The sequence below is a fragment of the Microtus pennsylvanicus genome, chromosome 9 (assembly GCF_037038515.1).
Source record: "Microtus pennsylvanicus isolate mMicPen1 chromosome 9, mMicPen1.hap1, whole genome shotgun sequence".
NCBI lineage: Eukaryota > Metazoa > Chordata > Mammalia > Rodentia > Cricetidae > Microtus > Microtus pennsylvanicus.
This window is the reverse complement of record NC_134587.1, coordinates 5949063-5969208: the sequence shown is the minus strand read 5'-3', so window position 1 is coordinate 5969208 and position 20146 is coordinate 5949063. Positions and strand designations below refer to the sequence as shown.

General features: G+C 46.2%; 1 protein-coding gene across 3 annotated transcripts in view; it reads right to left on the bottom strand.

Moving 5' to 3' along the window:
- Window positions 1-18031, bottom strand: part of Znf385b (zinc finger protein 385B) — a 352707-nt gene extending 334676 nt beyond the window's left edge. The window contains exon 1 of one of the 3 annotated variants that reach the window (XM_075984770.1): window positions 17815-18031. The gene's annotated coding sequence lies outside the window, so the exon portion shown is untranslated. Of the gene's footprint in view, window positions 1-17276 lie in introns of all 3 variants that reach the window. The other 2 variants (XM_075984768.1, XM_075984769.1) reach the window with 2 other exon arrangements.
- Window positions 18032-20146: the final 2115 nt, after the last annotated feature.

Below are 20146 nucleotides of genomic sequence, written 5' to 3'. Positions count from 1 at the left end.
TGCCACGGGCTACCAGTGTGAGCACAAACGAGGACTTAAACATTTCTTGGCCTGTGCCTTCAGCTATAAAAATAATAATTTGGAAAAAAAATAATTTGGAACATATGATTTTAAAATTCCTTTATGTTCTTTCTTTATGGTTTTCTGGCTGAAGATGAGTTCCAGAATCAGTAAGTTCCAAGTTCAAGACCTTGTCCTGGCAGACATATTTTCATAAGTTAAAATTCCTCAAGAACACAAGCACTTGTTTCACGACCTGCAAATGGTGGGGATAGTGTAAGATGCTATCAAATGAGACACCAGCACACCCAGTCAAGTGTACTCTGACCTCTGCTTGCTACCATGGCTGCTGTTTCTGTAGGTTTGGAATCAGAGAGAAAGAAAGTGGAAGGTAAACCATCACAGCTGTTCAACTAGAACAGCTTTAATAAGAAGTAAAATTCTTTAGCGTATTAACGGTTTAAGGAGAAGTACAGCAAATCAGTATGACTCTGCATGAATGTTAAAAAACAAATACAAACCATGTCCGACTATGGCCTAAGAAAAGGAAGCTAGTACCCCTGGTCTCAAGTTCCACCACTCTCAGAATGTAAATAAAAGTCTAATACAAATAGCATCGGGGGAAATCACAACTATCTCATGAGTGATAATGTCTATAGACAAGAAAACTTGAAGAATCATGTTCCAGTTACTTCATCACCATTCTCTGTCATCTTGTCTTGGTGACATCCATATCTCCCTGGGACATTCTTTCCTTCCCTCAGGAGTCTTATCACTCACTATACGTAAAGATAATCTCCAATGCAACTGACAACCTCAACACAGAAACTATCCCAAAACCTCTGAAGGTGGCAATGATTTAAGCTGCTCTTCTGCAAATCATGAGACTGGCCTATGAGAGCAGTATTCCCGGTTTTGAACAAGTAAATGTATTTAGTACTTAGCAAGGGTCTTAATTAGGGTTTCTGCTGTGGTGAAGAGACACCATGACCGTGGCAGCTCTCATAAGAAAAACCTTTAATTGTGGTGGCTCACTTACACTTTACGGTTCAGTTCATAACCATCATGGTGGGGAGCATGGTGGTGTGCAGACAGGCGTAGTGATGAAGTAGTAGCTGAGAATCTTACATCTTGCAGGCAACAGGAAATCAAACAAGACACTAGCCAGTATCCTGAGCAAAGGAAACGTCAAAGTCCACCCTCAGCCCGACACACTTCCTCCAACAAGGCCACACCCACTCCCACAAAGCCACACCTCCTAATGCTACTCCCTATGAGCTTATGAGGGCTAATTGCATTCAAACTACCACAGCAAGCAAAAGTGACAAAATAAGTAACAACTAGCCGATAGTACAAGCATTCTCAGATACGCTGACAACATCCAGCAGGGGACGGGAGTAGCCCTAAGGAACGAAGGCGACATCACCAAATCTGGGGGCTTACAAACACCCAGCAGAGGCTGGGGAAGCTGAGGCAGTCAGCTGGAGTTCCTGACTGACATTTCTCTCCATAGACCAGTTCCCACAGCTGGGCTTCCATCTCCTGAGACAAACACGCTTGAGTATGAGATGGGGGAGCCAAGCCGGTTTCTAGAGTCAGCTTTTCAATGATTTGAAACGGCACATGACAATTTACCATAAAAATGTATATTTCATGCTCAGAAGACTGGATTTGTTCGTCCACTCTAAAATATTTTCCATATAGTAAACGCTGCAGCAAATTATTGACATAAGACGTATTTAAATAAACAGCCTGTTCCAGTTCACTTGTCTGGTAAACACAGTGATGGGAAGGAATACACACAAGCAATAGAATAAAAAAAAATACTAATTCACTGGTTCAAAACATAAAACCAGACTCAAGAGATGAAAAACTTCAACCAGAAATGGGCTGTGGTGAGTAAAGCTGAGGATACTCAACCGGAATAAAAACGTTATTTTTAGCTGTAAATCTGAGAGCAAGGGCCACTAAAATTAATGGGAACAGGGATCAATGATCAAGCCATCCTCCAAGGACATGACACATTTGAGCATACATCCTTCTTTATTAAGCCATGTTCTCGAGGGTTCACAACTCATGGTCCCTTGTCTGGGAGTGTATGTACAAAACAACATGCATACAACCGTCACTAGGGGATCCTAGATACCTCCAAAGAAGTTCAAGAACTGAATTATCCACTGTCCCTACTTAGGCTGTGACACTAGGTGCTCTCAGATCAAAATGAGTCACTCTAGGCCCTGTTCCACTCAGCTATCTTAACAACATCAAGGGCTGTCAAGCCACAGGCTAGTGGGACTTCTTCAAAGTCAACTTGCTCTTCCGGAAGACAATCAAAGACAATGAATGCCTGGCACACTTTCTTCTAAGATTCCATCTTTTCCTCTGTTGTACTCGTGCAAGGCAGGGAACAGCGTGATACCTTTAGAAGACATGGGAAATGAGCTGCCGACTTGTTGACTATAAAAATAATTGGTAATTAAAGGTATTTTTGTTGTTGAAAATTTGACATTATTCAGCTACTCTCAAGCTTTTATCTCCAAACTGTATCCTTACAAAGCATCTGGAATGACTGTGTTAGGACTGAGGATCAACAGCTATCAGAATGTGCTCACACGGCCTTCTCATCTGAAGCAGCCTCCGAAATAGAACTGCAGAATTTAATTTGAATTGTTTTAGGCGCTCGGATATCTGGCAGGTACGTTCCCGGCTTGCCCGGCTATGTCTGCATATTTTCAAGTGGTAATTTGTTGCTGCTAGGTGGTGACATTCAAAGAGAGTTCTGAAGGAGCTAAATGACAAAGACTCCGGGGTGAGAAAAGCATCCAGCACCCCGCTTATCTACACGAGCAGTTCTTAAGTGGCATTTGCGGCTGGTGCAAAAACAAAATAGAAACACCCTTCTGTTTCATTTTCCGTGTACAATCCAAGAAGCTGTTCTCTGTGGCTCCTCGAGCAGGTTCTCCGTCTACAGACTGACCTCCCAATGAACTCAGACGGTCTCACCTTGTGCCAAAGACACGTTGAAAGGTGCGAGTCTGTAGTAGAGGCACGGGGTTCTTTGATGTCACTGTACTTCTCGAAGTCAACGTCTTCGATGAAACCCCTGGGATTGTGGCCCGATCGGTCTGAGGAGCGAACTCCAGTTCTCTTGATCCACGAGCCTGCATGAGTCGCTGGCCTGCTACCTGCCTCCGTGACACAGCAGCCTGGGTGCTACCATGCAGCTGTGCTGCTCTGCGCATGATTTATCCCTTCCCAGACCTTCAACTGAGAAACTCTTCAGGCAAGAAATAAAGGTTAGCACCATCCATCCATATTAAGGGAGTCGAAAGCATGGGAATGCATACATGCAGATTAAAAACATCCTGAAAAAGGAACTTGGAAGGTGGCTCAGTGGGCAAGACCACTTGTTGTGCAAGCAAGAGGAACTGAGTTCAAATCCCCAACACCCATCTAGAAGCAAGGCATCGCTACACATGCCTTCAAATGTAGGGATAAGTCCCGCCCCTTAGGGGGCGTGTTCGCCTCGGGCTAATGTCTGCCTATAAATTTGGCGAGCGTGCTCCGAGCTGTCTCTTCTACTTTCCTGGTCTCCGCCAGAACGGTGGTTCTGTAAGTCTATTTCTACATTAAAACTATATATATTTTTACAAACTGTCTGCATTCGTTTACGCCGCTACATTCAAACCCAACACTGGGATTTGTAGACAGCTACATCCAGGAAGACTGGTGGTCAGGTAGATAAGCCAAAACACTGCAAGAGAGACTGTCTCTAAATATGACAGGGGAAAAAATAGACAGTCAACAATGTCCTCTGGCCTGCACATGCATTCCACAGGTACAATACCCACATCCATGTAGGGGAAGCCCAGCCAATGACCTTGCTTGAAGGGCAGGATCCCCTGAGGATATTATTTACTTATAAATATTGCGGGTGTGCTCCCCGCCTTCCCTTCTGTTTTCCTGTTCTCCGCGGGAACCTCGGTTTTGTAAGTCCTCTCCTTATTAAAGCTTAATATTTTATTATATATTCTGTCTGCCGTTAATTTACGCCATAACATTTCATACGAGTGGGTTCATCTTACACACACACAAACACACACACACACACACACACACACACACACACACATGATCGATGGAGTTGTGTGGAGAGAAATGGGCTCAGGGCTGATTTATTATGCTCCATGTCCACTCTGCCATCAGGATGCCCAGTCCCCAAGGTATGGACTGAAATTTGACATCCAGATATGCTGTCTCAAATAATCTAATTTGGTAAGGTGAGAAAATCATATCTCATCAAACGATCAGCCTTTGCCAAAAGCCCACATAAAGTTTCCAGGCCAGTGAGGCGTCTAGCCAAGGCATGAACTTCTGGTACAGGTGATACAGAGACAATGGGCCTAGAGAGGAAATTATTTTGAAAGGAACGCGACCGCTCACTATGTGCAGTATGTTCCTTGCAACCCAAACCTCATACATTTTTATAAGGTGTCTATGTATTGTCATGCCCCGGAGCTGCCGCGTCACCGCCGCTCCGGCAAGGCGTTTGCAAATAAAGGAATCTTGATACGGGCGTGACACGTTAGATGATATTAAGGTACAATCCCACTCCCACTTCCTGTCTCCGCAGTACCGTTTATGTCCTCTACACAAATGGTAGAATAAACACATTCCCAGTCGCTGGGAGATGGAAAGGGGGACCTTGCTTTCCTCCAGCCATCCTAGACGGAGGATGAAGAGCACAAGGATAAAGGACTTGGCGTGGGCCAAGGAAACTTCCAGGTGTTGGAGAAAAGAGAAGGAAAGAAAAAGAGGTTTCCAACTACTGGCAGCCGTCATTTCTCAGCTGTTCATTTTGCTTTGGCCCAAGATAAAAGCTCCCTAGACAGCGTCCCGTTGAGTCTTTGTGGTCCCACTACAGATGTAACATGCTTATTTCATACAGGAAGAATCTCCCGCTTCGAGGTGTTTGTATGTCGTCCAGAGCCAGGCAGCAGGAACTTCATCTGAGTAAGTCAGACAACAGAGAACAAACTCTTTCCCGTTGCCCCTCCCAGAGTTCCATGCCCAGCACTGGGTCCCTTGTCAGGACCATCCCGTCTTCTTGGAAAATACTGTGTAGGGGGAAAGGACTGCAGAACGCCTTGGAAAGGAAGACAGATTACGAATCACAGAACTTAAAAGCAAAGGAGCTCAGAAATTGTCTAGAGAGAAACAGTGAAGTCACAGAAACAATACAGCCAAGCCTGCCGCCAGGGCTCCAGAGGGCACCAGATCCAGAGGGAAAGCCAAAGGTGCTGCATAAGGGCATCGTGCTTCTCTACATGGAGCCCTCTTCAGGCTTCATTCCCTCGGCTTTCTTTCCCTCTCTCCCAGAGCCAGACTGTATGGGAGAGGTAATTAGGATGTGCCTAGGGTCAGAAAGATAGAGTCAGAAACAACGACCGCTGGACCATTTTGGTTCCTTCCAGGGAGGATAAGACTCTCCCTGGGGATTTCTCTTAGGGTAAGTGTGAGACAGGTAGCTTACCAACCTAGCATTTACTTTTCCGCCAGAGTCTTGTGCAATCATTAACTTGTTTCAGAAACCAACAAGCCTACCTTCAAGAAGCTTTAAGTCTAGGGAGAGGAATAAAAACAAAACAAAAACTCAAGACAAAGCTGATTACAATCTAATGCCACAAATAGCCTATGAGAAGCTTGGCGAAGTGGTCTGCACATCTGCAAGGAGGTTCAAGGTCATTTAAGCAAGGTTACCTGCTCACAGCCTGCAGAAAGTCCCACAAGTCTTGACCCTACGAGCAGAGCAGGAAGCAGCGGTGGAATTCTGGCTAACGAACACCCTGGAATCCGTGCTATTGGGCTTCTAGATGGGATCATGTGATAGCACATGTGTTAAGTGCAATGTTCCAGAAACTGGGAGAAGGTGTGACTATCCGTTCTTGTTTTAAGGAGTCTAGAAATACCGTCCACTTTTTCTCAGACACCCTCTAGCCCCTATCTGTAACCAATTCTCAAACGATATTGACCACTAATGTGAAGGGGACAGATCATTGGAATCAATTCAGCTGAGCTTCTACTCAGTGCTGGAACTCCTTTTCTGGCTTCTGGTGTCTGAGCCACACACTGCTGACTTTCAGCTCAAGGGAACACAGAACGTCAAGGCAGGCAGACCGTTATTGGAAAGCTGGAAGCATTAGAAAGTACTTTCTCATATTGAGTAGAAATCTGTCTCCCTGTTTTCCTGCCCACTGAATCTGGCCCTGACTGCTGGAGCTGCACAAAATGAATCTATGTCCGTGTCCACCCTTTCCGAGTTTTCAGGCAACTGCCATGTCTGTTCTAAGCCTTCTTATCTGACACAGATGGGGAGACACACGCCAACCTCTCCCTGGAGGGGGGTCAAACGACAGCGGCCATGGGAGTTTGGGAGGTTCGCGGACACTCTACCTATCTTTCATCATCCTGGGCTGTGTGGAAAGGCTTCTGCCCATATGGAATCCTGACCTCAATGTGCCTGGTCATCATACGGCTTGAAAGGGATGAAGACGTGGCGGAGCCAGAGAGGCCCTGCGAGTGGCATGACCTTCCCAATTAGGCACAGGCTCCCCAGACTATTAAAAACCCGTCCTGCAGGGGTGTCCTCCAGCCGCCTGCATAATTACTCCGAGGGAGCAGCTCAGATGTTTCCTCTTACATTGTTTTTCTAAACGTTGGAAAAGAAGCTTTGCCAGGCCCTCAGTGATAAGCCTCGGGACCAGCAAGGTTTGCTACTGCTACATCCCGGATGTTTGATTCTCGTCCTCCTTGCATCGATCACGATCAGGGTGCACATAGATCTCTGCTAATCCTCTACATGTACCAAGTCACCCTTCCGTTACCACTGAGCCCTCCCAAAGAGTGTAGGGAAGGGGGCGACATTGGTGAGAGATGAGGGAGACAGTGCAGGACTCAATCACAGCATGGCCCTGTAACAAGGACATAGTAAACTAGAGACCTAGACACCTCCTGCCCCCAAAAACAAAGTGTTAGTTAACAAAACACAACAGGACCGTTGGGTTTCAAATTAGTGGTCAGAGTGAGAGCTGAAACGTAATGACTAATGACCAGTGTGCTAATTACTCCACACACCAGCAGAAACAATGCTAACGTTGGAATCTTAAATGGATGTACTAAAGTGTGCTCCCTGAAGACTAGGGAGAATAGTTACACAGTCTACACAGTCCTTTGGTATTTCAGAAACATGACCTCAATGCTCAGCTGTCCCTAAAGACTTGATTCCCCTCTGCCAATGCCAGCCCAGGGCATGGCCTGTTGTTCCTTCTCTGCTGCAAGGCAAGACAAAGACAACGGATCTCAGAGCCTGCTGGATGCTGACCGAGTTAAACCTTGCTTATGTAAGTCCCACAAGGCAAGGGAATCGCCGAGGATCTGAAGGGCGTACAGCAGCAGCTTGGATGTGCACGGTCACATCTGGACCCTGGGTGGTTATCTTGGTAGCTTCTTAGTAGTCCTGGGGACAGATGATAGGAAGAAGCCAAAGAGAAAGGAGACTGGAATTTCCCTCCCTAAAAACCACAAAGCCAGAACAAATGGCTCTTCCCAGAATGCTGAGAAGGGGAAAGCCTAGAGACGTGGCGAGGAAGACACACTGTAACCGATAGTCCTCCCAGTGGTCTCCAGGCCTGCCCAGTGGTCACTGAAACCCATGTGGTCACCAAAGACAAACCTCCATACAGTACTGACAGCAATCCTCATCCAGGGATGGCTAACTGACCCCCAGATGGCAACTCACACCACCTCCGTTTGGTTTTAGTGGGGACTTTTGATTTTTCTTTTCTTCTTGAATTTTTGGAGAGAGAGAGACAGACACGGTACACTTCCTCATCGGGTCAGTGAGAAGCCAACGGTGGAGCAAAGACTGCTTGCCAGAGTCCCCATGGGAAAGGCCCCGCACGGCCGGCTCTAGGCTCTTGAGGCAAAGTGACCACAGTGTGGTCTGACAGAGCTGAGCTTCTCCGGGACTTTCACTTGGAACCATAAATAATTCTGACAAACCCTCCTAGCTGAGAACCAGTGCTAACCTCCGAGGGTGGCCTGGTCGCTTCTCCAACATGGTGAGACTAAGCCTCTGCTATGGCTTGGATCTTAAATGTGTTCAAAACTTGGTCCTCAACCAGTTTCAGTATGAAGAAGCAGTAAGAACTCCACAGTGTGGGGTCTGTTCAGAAAATGAAATGGTTGCAGAGGTGATGTTAGAAGGAGGGATTTTACATTGACCTCTTCTCTGCTTCACAGATACCATGGGGTGCACAACTGTGTTCCCCCACGTCCTCCTTACCATGCTGTGGGCCCTCACCACAAATACCAAAGCAATAGCACTAACCCACGAAGACACTACACTTCTGAAACAATAGAAAATAATATTCAACTTTCTTCCTTTAAGTTTTATCTCAAACGTCTTTCAGTCATGGGAAACTGGTTGATGTAGCCTCCAAAAGTGAATGAATATGAAAAGCCAATCATGGGGGCGCACGCCTTTACTCCCCACACTCGGAGGCAGAGACAGGCTGATCTTTGGGAATTCAAGGCCAGCTGGTCTGCAGAGTGAGTTTCACTCACTCTGGGCTATGTACAGAAACCCCTTCTTAGTATCCCCCCAAAAGATTCTACCTTTTTAAAAGTGAAATTGACTATTAAGAACCCATAAAAGGGACACGAGGTGTATGAATTTAAACTCTGAAAACCTTTCATGGAGTTCATCAATTATAGCTTTCTCTTGTTGCTATTTTGCTTTCTAAATTATAACAACAAATAAAACCCAGCTATTAATATAAATGCTGCTATACCCCGGAGGACTTGGGCAGCCATCCATCCACAGTCAGGTTCCCTGGAAGAAGTTACCACTAAGTAGATGTGCCCTCACCCTAGATACACAGACCCTCATGTGGTCCTTAGCAACATAAATTCCAGCCACTTCCCAATGTTCTATGTGTTCACCTAGGGACTGAGTGAGGGACGCACAGTCATGCAGAAGCTCTGTAGCCAGCCTATCTTTCCTAAAGCTCTAGAACCCACTTGCATTAGTAAAAAAAGAAATCTACAGGGGCTCCACATGGCTACACATTTTTTTCAAAAGTCCCTGCAGTGCTTACAATCCCACTTCCCTTTAGGCTCCCACCTCACTGCTGTTCTAAGGGAAACAAGGAAAAGTCGATGAGAAAATACAAAATACATCATTGATGAGCAATGGGTTTGGGGAAATGGGAGGGGGTGAGTGGGAGGAAGAGATGGGAGGCTGCGCGGTATGAGAGGAGAATAAAGAGGGAAAGAAGAAAAAGAAAAATTTAGATTTAAAAAATACAGCATTGCAAAACACCACATGAATTTCAAACTGAAGCTCAAGCCCTCAGGGCTGTAAAAGCCCCTTTGGCAGAGAAGTCAGCGTACCTCCGTAGCACCTGGCGTTAGTGACAAGCCGCAGGACGAGCGCTTACGGCTACCTTCACGGATGCCATAGGTGCCAAGAGCTTTGCTAAGCAGATGATGCTGTACCATCTAAAAATAATTCCACGGAAGCACTCTCCCATTGTTTCTTAGACTTGGGAAACTAAAGCCATAAGAACGTTAAGTGATATTGAGCCAATATTACACAACTAATAAAGGAAGGTGCCAGGGGTGACAGTCACAGCCTGGTCCAGGACACACACTCCATCTTTGGGCTAGCCTATTTCCCATCTTCAAAGTGTAACACAAATCAGGGCTGGGTGCCTTTCCAGGACTCAGTCATGTGACATCAACTGACTCGAATAAAAGTAATTACTGTAAATAAAATAAAAATGTCTCATATATGGATATATGCATGTATGTATTTTTATATATAAACAATGAGATCTCATGATTTGTGTCCTTATTCTAAACATTAGACTTCCATAGCATATAAGGTAGTTCCTCCCCCTCGAAGCCTCTGAGGGACAATCTCTCCACTCTCAAGCCATCACAGTGAAACACACACACACTTACAATAGGAAGTTTAGGATCTAATGTTTACACCAGTAAGCATTATCTGCCATTGCCTGCCCTGCTCATGTCCCTAGGCTCTAATTTTAAATATTCTAATTTTTCAGTGTCTCATTTTTCTATTTATCAAAGAGGATTTTGTACGAAGGTCACTTTTAACCCTAAAGACACCATGACTCAATGGTCGTCGGACTAACTGGTCGTTTCCATTCGCTTTTCTGATGTGCCAAAGACACAGTGATTTGTTCAGCCTGAAAGGAATTAAAATCTGAGCCCCGCTTGGAAATCAGTGGAAGCTGACAAAGTGTCCAAGCTTTGAAGGTACAAATACCTTACTTACCAGGCTACGCATGAGTCCTCTTAGCAAATACACGTCAAACATCACAGCTCACTGCAGAATTTTACACTAGTTAGCTAAGGAAAGACTTAGAAGAGTGTGCTCATCACTTCTCACAACAGTCTTCAGTGTAGCACAATTTTTAAATAAGCCATCTTATCCTCTTAATTGTGTTAATGAAAAACCTATATATTACAATGTGGAAATAGATACTGGACTGTTAGTGTAAACTTAGCTGAAAACATTTGTCCTGACTCAAAAGTAACCAGAGTGGAACTCTGTATTCCAACTGACAAAGGGGTCATACAGCATCCCGGATAATCATATTCACACAGCATCCCGGATAATCACAGTCACACAACATCCCTGACAATCACAGTCACACAGTATCCCTGACAATCACGGTCACACAACATCCCTGATAATCATGGCCACACAACATCCCTGATAATCATGGCCACACAACATCCCTGATAATCATGGCCACACAGCATCCCTGATAATCATGGTCACACAGCATCCCTGATAATCATGGTCATACAAAATCCCTGATAACCACAGTCAAACAACATCTCTGATAATCACAGCCACACAGCATCCCTGATAATCACATTCTGCTACCCCTGCCAGGCCCACTAAAATTACAAAATACTTTTTTATTTATTTTCAGATGTATGAAGAAAAGAAAGTGGAATATTAGTCCCCAGTAACTATTGGTTCTGCCCATTTATCTAAGCTTTGTTTTGCTGATATAATGATAACATAATAGCATAATGGCTATTCAGAACCCCAGCCAAAAAGAGGGGGGAAGTTGATTGGCTTTAGCCTGCACAGGACAGAATATCTCTGTGTGTGCTTTTTTATTTTTAAATTCCCATTTCCTATTATAAACTCAGAAATGTAAATGCTTTGCACATTCATATTTATTACCAAAATAAAATGCTCTCTCAGGCCCATGAATTTCAATCCTTTTTATTTGTTGATGATAGAACTGTCTTTATTAAAGAGCTAAGTCATTTTTCATAAAGAAGGTAAAAAAGTCTAGCCATCCTTCTGTATCAGTTTATAAGGATTTTAATCTATCTCGGCTATTTACGAGATCCTAGAGTTGATGTGGCACCAAATGAATCAAATACCAAAGGGTGGATGAATTTTTATTAGTATATATCCCTTCCCTATTTTTTTCACTGCCATCTGAGAACTATGCTCGTAAATTTCTTTTCAAACTGATCATACTAAGCTGAATCTCTTGAAGCTGAACGAGGGATGAGGACAGTGTTGACTAGGCTAACCCTTAGTGGGTCAGGGCCTTCAAGCTGCCCTTCTGTGATTGGCCAGGTGAACAGTCGCTGCCCTTCCCAGAACGTAGGTACCCCTGGCACTACAGCCACAACCAGCAGACAGCGTCTCACCCAAGGTCCACTGGGAGCCACTCAGCTCACGTCATCCTAAAGAAATCAAGAATCAGGGAACTGAAGTAACCTCTCTACACTCTCTCCAAGCTCCTGAACTAAAAGCCAGAGTTTACCTCATAGAAAAATACTACGTATTCTCAGCCGCCATATTACGCCCCCTTACCTGCCAGAAGGTGCAGATTTGCACTCTGGCTGGAGACTAGAATCGCTCTGGGAGATTTTTTAGAACACCGATAAGCATTCTTATTGTTTAAGTAAGAAGTGATTTTTAGTGTGCATCTCAGGATCACAAAACCTGAATTAGAGATTTAGGGAACATTTGCTTTCTTAAGAAATACAGACATGTTAGGTCTAGTAATGCCAGCTTTGTGGGGAGGATGAAGTAGAAGGATTCCAAGTTCAAGGCTAGCCTATGCAACTTAGTGAGACCCTGTCTCAAAAAAAAAAAAACTAAAAAAAGGGGGGGCTGACAAAGTGGCTGGGTGGGTCAAATGTACCTGCTGCCAAACCTGGAACCCTGAACTCAATCCCTGCACCCACATAGTAGAAAGGAAGGGGGAAAGAAGGTAGAAAAGAAACCATTTCCTCTGACGTCTACATGGCGACCCACATGCACAAGTGTGAGCAGTCTATGCACATGCACACAAGAACTTAATTAAATGTCATAAAGATAATAATGCAATTTTAAAAAATAAAAGGGGCTGGAGAGGTAGCTCAGCAGCAGAGCTCTTGCTTAGCATAAGTGAGGATCTAGATTCAGATCCCCAACACTGAAAAAAAATTTTCTTAAAAGAAAGCAGCCTGTCAGTGGGTACTTAGGAAGCAGAGGCAGGCATATCTCTGTGAGTTCAAGGCCAGCTGGGCTACAGAGCGAGTTCCAGGACAGGCTTCAAAGCTACAGAGAGAGAGCTAATCTCGAAACACCAGGAAAGAAAAGGAGAAGAAGAAAGGAAGGAAGGAAGGAAGGAAGGAAGGAAGGAAGGAAGGAAGGAAGGAAGGAAGGAAGGAAGGAAGGAAGGGCAAGCGAACAATAAATTGTCTCCAGGAGTAGAAGTTCAAGTTGTTTAGCTGATACAGGACCATGATGCATGGTCAATGGTAGAAACACACACCAGCTTGAGCAGATCAGCAAGCCTCATTTCTTTACCCAGCCCAGCATTTGTCTCCCAAGGGAAGGAAGATTCACATGGTGTCTGCCTTGGTCCTGAAGCACACCCAAGAAGCTCTGGGTGACAGGGGATGGAAGAACCCAGAAAGGAAACAGTTTTGTTTGGGTCTCCCCTTAGCAAACAAGGTAGAAAGAGGGCTTGAGTCTCCTGCTCCCTGGTAGAAGAATGGGTGGGGCAGGGGGGTCAGTCAGCCAGGGCACCTGAAGAGAATTTCAGGGGAGGGTGAGGAGGGAGAGGGGAAGAGGGTGTGTGTACAAAGACAAGGAAGGGCTGGAGAGCAAAGCAGAGTAAGAAAGAAACTGAACCAAGTTGTGCAATCCTGGGAAAATGAGACGGGTATAACAAAGCACTGTTATCCGGCTGGAGAAAAACGCAATGGGGTCCAGTCCAATTGCAATACTGTAGCCCTGAAATCATAGGGAAGCACATGGAAATAACCACGCCTCCACCCATCCTTGGGAAACAGATCCATACCTGTATTTTCCTAATAGGAAGTCGTATGGAAGCCAGCACCAACGGTACTACAGCCACCAAGCAGAGCGGCCATCACAGCTAGCAACTCCCAAGCCTGCTGACATCACCTTCTGCCTTCAAGCTGAACACGTGGCTCTAAGACCAGCTTCTTCTACACTCTCTGGGAGTTTGTTAGGGATGCAGAATCATGGGCCTCATCCGAGTCCCTGCTCAACCAGAATCTACACTTAATAACATTTATGTTTATGTGCATATTCAAGTTCATGAAGCACAGCCTCTGCTATAAGAACCTAACTGAAGTGTTTAAATAATATCAGTTACATGAACTGAGACTACAGAGCCAGGCAGAACTTAGTCCAACTAGTTCCATTATCTGCTGATATTTGTCCTGTGGGAAGCCAGGCCCTGGGCTAAGTATTTCGGGAAATGATGGGCTAAGGTTAGGCCAGGTGACTGGAGAGCTCTTAAGTGAGAACGCAGAAAACACATAATTGCCTTGCACTTCAGAGAAGTGAAATCGAAGGTAATAGAGTTTGGTGGAGTCAAAGCTGCAGTGCAACGGGAGATCCGGAAGCATGCAGCAACTGCCCCGACTCTCAGACAGGTGAATCTGGCTGCACAGAAGGGAGAGGTCTGTTCCCAGTGGAGTGAGCGAGCAGGAGCACAGGGCTGCAGTGCAGAGCATTGTTGTGGGCAAAGAAAGCCAAGGCCTTCTGCACAGGGCAGGTCAGACGGTTGCAAGTGCCTGACTACACTCCAGAGCACTGAATGGGGGAGCCCCAAGCCAGTGGGATTGCTGGTGCCCCATTTCTACCACGTAAGACTACACTTTAGCAGTGGGTTCTGACATTGAAATTTTTTCAGTATATCACTGAACATCCACAGATGCTCTTTAAATCTGCAACTAAGGTTGCACCTAGCACAGGGCAGATTCACTTAATAAATAAGTCATTGAGGTCAGAGTGCGGCGGAGGATCTTGCTTGCTCGTAGAGCAGAGGTTTATGTTACTGGGGCCCTGCAGGAGACTTGACTAGTGAGTACGTTTTAGAGAGCTTGTTCTCCAAAAGCAAGGATGAAATGCTTTAGGAATGGGAGAGACAAGGGATGGCAAACTAATCGGCGAGGGGGTAGCATCTAGAAAAAGCTTGCGCAAAGGCATTTGCACTGGGAATACGAAGACTCTCCAGAGGCACCGTGGAGATGGAAGCCGTGGCTGTGCACCACCTGGTGCAAAGAAACAGCATTGGGGAGGCTCAGGGCTCTTGAGGAAATGTGAAAATCAACACAGAGTTGTCCCTGCATATCTAAAAGAACCATGGTGATGAGCTTAAGTTTAGATTTAGGAAATAGATGGTAGACCTGAGGCACGGAGAACAGTGCAAGGCCCTCTAAGGGGTTTCACTGTGTAAATATGAAGCTTAGGAGGAATGCAGAACTATGATGTCATTTCAGGAAGAAATCATCTTTATTAATAAAAGACAACACCGGATAAAAATCTACAAAAAAACCCCTACAAAGCAAAGTAAATCAAGAAAAGGCATTAGATTTAAAATAAAAAAACAAACAAACAATGAAGAAGAAAAATGTTGGGATCATACTGAGATCCATGGGAACAGAGACAAGAATGAGAAATGGTGACAGGAAGATAATGAATGGTATATAGAGGGGATAATAAAATAATAATAATAAAAAAACAAGCAAACAGAAATCAGGGAAAATTTCAGCACACAAACACTGTCATTCATATATCTATATATACTGTATATAGATAGATAGATAGATAGATAGATAGATAGATAGATAGATAGATATGGTGTGAGAGGAAGAGAGAGAGAGAGAGAGAGAGAGAGAGAGAGAGAGAGAGAGAGAGAGAGAACTGTCAGTAGAGGTCAGGCAGTAACATTTTCAAACTCAGGCAGAAGAAGGGGAAAGCAGAGTCTTGTTCATGGTACCCAACACCACCCAGCATTATTCTACACAGATTTTCATCCCCCGAGTTGCTTGTTGGGACAGATTCTCTTCACTCCCAGCGCCAGGACATTTGATCATCACACAATAGTCCCGCTTTGTGGAGCTCTCTTCCAACTATCTGCTGCGCCTGGGTGCCAAGCGCTAACCACACTTCTGTCTAATTTGACTGAGGAGGAAATGCCTCCATTTGGTTTCCTTCTGACTCAGTTCAAAGAGACAAACTGTTTCCTTTGGTCCTGGGAATCTGAGTATTGTTAAAATGCTGTAAGTTGGAACACTGTTTTTCTTAATATCAATGACAGTGCTTATTAGGTTCCTCTTAAATCATTTACCTATGCAACCATAACACAATATTATGTAAATGAGATGCTTCAGGGATTATACTGCAAAACACGGGTGTCCACCAGGACTATGCCAGCAAGGGCAGCGATGCTTCCCAGTCTTGGAGAGTTCACCTTTCGGAAATCATGTACTACAAATGCACCCAGGAGAGCTCAAGGAGATTTACAAGAATAGCTTATTTGATCTGTGGTTTTCACCTTAAACTCCCTCAAATCACTTTCAGAGATGGGTAAAAGTGTAAATGATGAACTCACAAACACTTGATGACAGAAAAATATAAAATCGGAACAGCGAACGCTTTGACCAAATAAACATATTTTCACCTTTTTGTAAGTAGCCAAAATTGCAAACCGGTATTTTACATTCTAAGGACATTCATCTATGACAGGAAAGGACAGCCCATACTCACTGCACACACGATATTAAAATACGATTGAAGGAGTCTGGAAACTGGCAAGAGCAGACCCCAAAACACTGAGGGGAGGTATCTGGAGCCTAATCGTTTGAGATGGGCTGGGTAACTTTCAGAAAAGCTCCCCGTCTCATTTAATAAACACATTTCTCAGCCCTTCCTAAATTGTACGGACGCTGCCAATCTACCCTACCACGCAAGGTTGTTCTCCATTTGGTCATCTATTTTCCTTGTATCTTGCTTCATTGTGGCAAAGTTTGCAATAGCCTCTGTGTACTGCGCGTCAGATAAGCGAAACCAGAGAAAAACGCCAACCTCCTCTCTGCATGAAAATGGTTCCAAATCCAGGAACTTTTGAGGCCATTCCAAAATTGTTTGTGCTCATAGGGGCAGGGGAGTTTTATTTTCCTTGAAGGACCCAAGAGATTTGCCATCAGAGTGTCCTCGGGAGTCACAGGAAGCAAAGTAGGAGCGACCTCCCTCTAGCCTAGCCTTCCCCTCATCCCAAGGCCCTCACACAGCAGAGGCAAAACAGATGGTCCTCCCCCTCCTGTTTCCCTCCTGCCTTCCGCCATCCCGCAGAGTCCTCCCACCCTGAGCTGACACCTTCACCAGCTCTCACTAGCCCAGGCTGCCCTTTGCAGCTCCTAACAAGTACAAACTTTGGGCATCTGCTCTTAAACCTCATCATCCACCTAGCTCCGGGTCTCTTCTCTGCAGAATGCCCTTGGGACCATAAGCTTCCACTGTCATCCTCCCCTCACACCTCGGTACCCAAATTACTCATTTCCCTCGAGTAAAAAGAGTCTGCAAAACCCCGGAGTTCCGGGGGCAGAGGCGCTGCCGCTGACCCCTGCGAGGTTCTCCTCGTCCCTCATCCTTCTCCATGCTCCCCTTCCGTCCAGGTTTATCCCAGCCCACCCTGGGGACCCTTTGCTCTTCTGGCTTGCACGACCTATTCCTTGACTCGAGGGGCTGGAGGGAGCCTCGCCTCTGCGGCCGGGCAGCGGCCAGGAGCCCGCCTCTACAAGTGGGGCGGCGGGACGGAGCGCAAACTCCACCGTTCGCTGAGGAGGAGGCGGTGGGGACCGGCGCGGACGCGGCGACGCGGGGCCGCTCGCCCCAAGCTTACCTCTGCGCGCGGGCGGCGGGTGCGCTGGGGCAGCCGCTCCCGAGGCCGGGGGGCTGTGGCCGGTGCCTGGGAGGCGGCGCTCCCGCCAGGGCTGCGCTGGGGCTTCGCGCAGACGCTCTCCCGCGGTCTGCGGCAGCCCGGGGCGGTGGCGCCGGCGACAGCTCTGCGCCGCGGCCCCCGGAACTGTCCGACCCAGCGGGAGCGCGGGCTGAGCGGCCGGTAGCGGGCTCCACGCTCAGCGCCTGCGCGCCCGGCCTCGCCCAGGTAAGGGGCGTGTGCCCGGGTCCTCGCGGGCCACCGGGACCGACCGGCGTGAGGACGGGGCGAGGCGCTTGGCGCGGGGGATGTTGCGGGCCGGGAGTGAACGCCACGGAGACGCCCGGGGGCGGCGCAGCCTCGGAGCCCGCCTGGCCACCGGGTCCCACGCGCCCCTCAGCCTCCAGCAGAGGTCAGGGTGGGGAGGAGTGAGGTCCCCCAGCCGGGATGCCAACCTTGCGCTTGGGGAGGAGGGGAGGAGAGGAGGAGGAGGACGTGTCACCTATTGGCCAAGCGGACTGAAACTCTTCTTGGAGATGCTCGCCACCAAGTATTGGCTCTGCGGGTGCGTGCAGCTCTGGGCTGGCGGGCAACACGGTGCAGCCTCCGCGTGGGCCCAGGGCTTCGCAGCCCGGTGCGAACCCGCAAGGCTCGTGCGCAGGGGAGGGGCTCGCTTGCCTCCCACTGCCAGGCCTGGTTGATTGAAGTTTCAAAAAACTAAACCGTGTCAGGGTTTCCCCGGTGTAAGCCATCTTCTGAAAATAGTGCAGACACAGCCAGGGCGTTTGCTTCTGCCACGGAAAGCACTTCAAAGAAAACACTGGGGGGAAGGAAACATAATTTTAAGGGCTCGGTCTTCTAGATGACTTCTTTGGGAAGAAATTCAAGGGTAACAAATGACAAGGGAGCCCTGTTAGGCAGTGAAGGATTTTTTTTTTTAAACCAGATGACTTGACTTTGAAATATATTTCTTTGGATCTTGTCTTAGATGATTGACACTAAAGCCATAAATTATTAATCCAGCAGCTGTTAATGTCTTGGCATACTGTCCAGAGTAAATACCTTCGAGTCCAGCCAAAGCCAGTGCTGCTTCCGGGGTGGGTTTGAGATCTGATATACGTACACTCGCCCCATTCTAGAGCCTTCCAAAGGAGCAGCTTGCTTGCGTTTTGGGTTGTGTGTGTGTGTGTGTGTGTGTGTGTGTGTGTGTGTGTGTGTTTAATCCACCTTGGAATATCAGGTTATTGCAGGCGCCAGCGCACCTGAGGTAACCAGCATGAGAAAATGGGACATTAGTTTGACTGATGGTCTTTATATTTTTAGAATCCAAACATCTTTAGGTAGACAGGCTCACTCTAAGGACAGACCGTTACTGGTATGTTTATTATTACTACTGTTCTCTATTCAAAATGACTGCACGAGGCAAGCTACAAAATTCATAACCTCTCAAGAACATGAAGAACTCCAATTACTTGAAGAAGTCTTTATAAAAATGATGGCCCCAATGCATCTTCCTGTCCATGAAGGTTATATTGAAAGTAAACCTCCTTTGCGTTCTGAGAATGAGGCTCTAAAAAACTGAGGCCCTCAGGAACTTCTATGAAGAAAGCACCCAGTTTCCAGTCCCTTGCACTTGAGGGTTGAAAACAGGGTAGTTGCCTTAGCAGGTTCTGACCTCACAAGTATTAGCATTCCCAGAACTCTAAGGAGCATGGAGAAAGGGAGGGCTCTGGAGGCCTCCAGCCAACACCTTTGTACTTGGAGAATATAAAAAAAAAAAAGAGCAAGCCCTATGGGCCGGAACACCTGTGAGAAGCACTCCTCATAGCTTGCACAATTTAGCAGGATGTGCATTTTTTATGTCCTGCAATCTGCAACTATATCCTTCTCTCCTCCCTGTCTATTTTTAATCACTTATAGCCAAGATGTATGGGAGAAAATAATTTGAGGGTTGCATTTCCTAACAACAGCTGAAAGAAGCATAAAATATTTGCAGATGAGTCTCTTTTTTTTTTAACCTGTGACTTAAGAGACAAAGAACTGTGCCCTCTATGTCCTTAGCCAAGGTACGATAAAGGCTTCTAGAAGACCATGTACCAAAGCAATTGCTATGCCTTCCTGGAAAATATCCTTCAATATGGAAACAACTGTAAACTAAAAGAAGAGATGTATAGGGAAAAATTCAATGAAAGGTAAGTTTCCCGTCCAAAGTGTGATCGTCTGTCAGCTCATTTGGCATTGACTCCTTTCCCGGATCTGTGTGCTGGAGGGGAACTTCTGGTTCTCTTGGCTGCCACCCTTTTCTTAAAACCGTTCATCAGTAACAGAGAGCTGCCACCCTAAACGAAGAATATCCGCTAGGAACACACAGGTGAAAACTAGCACATCATGGAAACACCCTGCACGGGGAGAAACAGAGCAGAAAGAGATCCAGTTAAGCCTTGCCCACTTTTGTGTTTATGAGGTATGCAGTCGGTAAATATCCCCTGAAAGTCATACTAAATGCAGTCAAACTCCCTTTCAATAGCCTTGTTAGCCCCTCCACAGTACATAATAGTGATAAATCGATCAACTGACTTGAAAACTTTAGAAATCTTTTGGTTTTATGTTACAATACCACGTGTGAATTTACACATAGCACATCCTATAGAACAAGCCTCTGCTGACATTTGATATTTCTTTGCAGCTACCAGTGCCTCAGTACACCCAGTCTTGGGGATGGGAACATCCTTTGAACGTCACTTTTGTTGTGGGACAGAGGTCAGAAACTTCAGCTGCGGCTTTTCAGCCTAGGATTTCTGTCCTGTGGCCCAAGACTGATGACAGGGAGCCTT